The following is a 4,394-nucleotide window of genomic DNA, read 5'->3' as shown; positions in this document are numbered from 1 at the left end:
AGTACCCGCAACTTTTCCTTCTCTTATTGCTAAATTTAGTTGTTGTTTTTTTCTTACACCAATGGAATCCTTAATCATAGAGAAAACTAAAAAATAAATCTTAAATTAATATTTAAATGGATTTGTTGTCAGAAAAGGAAATTTTGATAGATTTGAAAGTTGACTTTATTTTCTTATAGATAGCTTAATAAATAATCAATGTTGGGATGAGTGAAGTATATTTCATAATTTTGTTTATTATTTCACTAATGTGATTAATTTAAAAAGAATATTTTTTCTTCACACTACAAAATTTAATTCCCTTTTCTCTAATTAATTTATAAGTCTAAAATATAATAGCAAAAAAGTATTTAATTTGTCCACAAGGGTATGTTTTTATAAAAACAAACCACATATTCAAGGCGAATGAAGTTCTATATAGTCAAAAAATCCGTTTTACTTTTGGAATTTCTTTTTCATTTTGATTTAAAGTAAGAAACAAATGGATAAAAGTCTTAAACATTTTGGGTTACTCCTTATCTTTGAATATTTGATTTTTCTTTTTAAATGAATAATTTCACATTAAATAGAAACAGATTATTAAAACTAAAATATAAGGTTAGAGATTTTAAAAAAAATCAGAAATCTAGATTTAAATTTTTTTAAACAAATGTATAAAAATACTCAAAAAATTGAATCAAAAATGGTTAACAACCTGATTTGATATGGGGAGGATATAAAGTACAATATAGAAATAGATGATAAATCTAAATGATGTACTCGTAAAAATCAACTATTTTTGAGATATTATAGATCCTAAATATATAAAGGACCTGTTTTAGTCGGAAAATGTTCTTCTTTGTAGTTGATATGAATAAAAAAACCCAAAGTCCATGGTAAGCTTAGTTTATAGCAGGTTTGGTGATTTCATAAATTTTAATCAGATTATTTTGATTTTTTTATTCAATATAATCATAGGTTCTAGTAACATAGGATCAAGGTGTAAGGAATTTCCATATTTAAAAAAATACTTTTAGTAATTAAGTTTTTAACAAAAATAACAGTTAAATGAAAAAAAAAAAAAGTTAGGAGAGTTGTTTTGAATAAATATATATAATAATATTGCAGAATTGTGGAGTTACAAAATTATATATAGTCTGAGTCACAGAATTGAAAATAGTCGGATGTAGACTTCAACTTATACCCTTACATAATACCAAGTTTACCACTCAAATTTAATATATTTCTGGAGAAAGTAGATACATCTCTCAATTGATTTTCGTTAATTTTTTAAATTAATTTCTATTGTCAATAAAAAAAATGGAATAAATTTTTACAACATTATAAGTCCTTCATAAATCTAATACGTGAAGTCGTAGTTGAAGTAGTGAATTCAGCATAAAAGTGGCAATAAATAATATTGAGAGAAGAGTTGCTCTCAAAAAAATGTGACTTATATATATATATATATATTTACAAGTATTTATAAATATTAGGCTGTTTCTTATTTTTCATTGTGTTGAAATGTGCAAATCACCGGGTAAAAATCCGGGTAAAATACACTTGGCAAAATTTGAGCGAAATTGAACAAATTTTAGAGGGAACTCTTAAAATTTTGAAAATTGCCATTTTTTTAAAGTGACTTCTTCCTCGATTATCCTTAAAATGGTGTATGATATATCTTTTTATCCTCTATAACTTGAAAAATTCTATAATTTACTTTAACAAATATTAATGTTGATCCACGAAAGAAATATTTATAATGGGAGTTACATTACAAATAGTTGAAGAAAAGACTAATACGTATACATATAACGTGTTGCTTGTAATATTTTTATATTTTACCTATTTTTGACTTGAAAATTTTTTATGTAATATTTTCATTTTATTGGATTGTTAAAGTTCTAGAATGACATTTAGTACTTTTTGATAATATAATACAATTGGTACAGTGTATGTCAAATTGAGATCTGTTTAGAGGTAGCTCAACGTCTTAAAAAATTGATAATGTATAAAAAAGACTTTATACTCAATTAAAATCAATGATATTTTGTGTTGTTTTGTTCGAAACATATTTTATTAGTTCATAAGTTTTTTTACATAAGATAATTTGTATTATAAATAAAAAGTGTTACTCTATGAAGCGTTATTATACAATATACATATTAATAATTGGTTATCCCTTTTTTCCTGAATATTCTCTCTGAAGTAATAAGTTGTTAGCCTAGATACATATCTTTTTTCGAGTCCGGATACATCTTTTGAAGCACTGGAACGAATTTTAATAAGAATTGAGCCTGCCATTCGTTGGTTGCTAAAAAGCCACTGTATTACTCCTTATTTTACTTAATCATTGACAACTTCAAGGGGATGAAATATTTCAAAGAGATTTCTTATTATCATAGTTAATTGCCCATCATTTTTTTGGATTGGTTATTAAATACACTTCTTTAAGTATCCGTACATGAATGATTTTTTTCTCAATGTTTTTAACAAAGTCTTAATTTTTTTATGGATAAATTTTCCTACTGAATTTTGTTCCTGTTTTTCTCTATGTTTCAATTTCTTTTTAGATCCCAAACTGACTTGACTATAAAATAAATCCAAATCAACAATATCTTCAAATAAATACCATAAACATTTTTGACATTCCATTTTTAATACGAGACTAAATAATTATATAGTGAGTTGATCACATTCAAATAATTGCACGATAAAGATACATATGTCTTGCAATAGTCGTTTGTGTTTAGAAGTTAATTGAAACTGTGACTTAAATAAACTATTTTTTAAACTATACATCACTTTAGAAAAACCAACATTGGCACATTAGACTAGGTGACACAAATTATATTTCCCGTTTTGGTGTACCACCAAGAAATATTATTGTGAGTTTCAAAAATTTCTCATAATAATCTCTTGGAATAATCCATTGAACATATTCATTGGCAAAGTTGAAAAATTTAATGTCACATATCTTCATATAATCACTGTGTCATTCTATTTCACTATTTACAATACTAGGCTCATAATTAGAAATGTGTTTCGTTTACCACCTTCTTGGAATCTTTTAATGAGTAGAACCTCGGGAGAAGGGGTATCTTCTATGCATGTTTATCCCCAAAAACTGGATATTTCTTTAATAATAATATTTGATACTTCCCGGATACTCTTCTTTAATTCATTAGGATGATACAAGAAAAATCCCAAAGGCATTTCAGTAAATTTGGAAACAAAATTGCGAATAAGATATAACTTACATTGAGATTCTGTTGAATTCTCCATAGTATCCGTCTTTGCACTTTGATATTTACACTACTTTAGTTGAATAAACTATGATCCTTCTTATTCATCTCTATATTAATAAAAAAAATATTCCTTTAACATATTTTCTTTCTATCTTTATTTAAATTAGCAAGGGTGATAACTTAATTATAAGGAAATTACAAAGTATTGCGTGTTATTATTTGTTTCTAAATATTTTTCGATTTTAATCATTATGAAATGAGTATACTTCCATAACAAATTGATTTAAATTGTAGACAAAAGATACTTTCAGATGTGCATATCAGAAGTGATGTTTCATAAAGGGTGATTTGAAATTTGGGACACCTAAGAAGGACCAATCTATTGGACTTATTCTATTTCCCAAATTAATGACTGATACAATCCAAACAAAGAGTCATGTTTTAAAAGTAGAAAATGTAAGAACATTGCACGCAATGTAGACATATTAGTTTTTTCTTTCCTTATTTCTGATTGTAATCCACGTTATAAAGACTTTTTTTTTCCAATCCCATGACATGTACATTAAGTCACCTTACAAAACTCATAGTCAATAAAAATCTGTATCGTGAACTTTTCCGATAGTTTTTTTTATCAGAAGGAACAGATTTTGACCCAAAAATTAGGCCATTTTAACAAAATAAAAATAAGAAACACCCTAATATACATATAGAAACGTATACACGCGATAGATGTGGAAATGTTTAATTTGTAAAAAGTATGTCTTAACAAAACTAATGTCAAATAGCATAAATGAGTCAATTAATTTAGCTTACTAATCTATTCTACCGAAAATAATTCGTCTCTGTTTTTATGTTAACACGTCACATACATATGGGGCATCTTAATATTATATTTGTGTGCTCATTTCTTATAAAGAGTGGTCCACGAAACTTTTTTTTTATATCACTATAAAAAAAAGACGGATAGATATTTTTCAATAATTTTTTTTATTTGAAAGCCTCAATATTCCGGTTAATAATGGAACACCACTTTATTCATTTGGCCGCCGTCGTTGGCCTTACAGTAGCCCATTCTGTGAACCCAATTTTTTAATACATGTTCGATTGTGTGAGTTTCAATAGCTGCAATGGCGACTCCAATTTCGTGTTTCAAATCGTCAATCGTCT

The sequence above is a fragment of the Lepeophtheirus salmonis genome, chromosome 14 (genome assembly GCF_016086655.4).
Source record: "Lepeophtheirus salmonis chromosome 14, UVic_Lsal_1.4, whole genome shotgun sequence".
NCBI lineage: Eukaryota > Metazoa > Arthropoda > Copepoda > Siphonostomatoida > Caligidae > Lepeophtheirus > Lepeophtheirus salmonis.
This window is presented reverse-complemented; position numbering follows the sequence as displayed.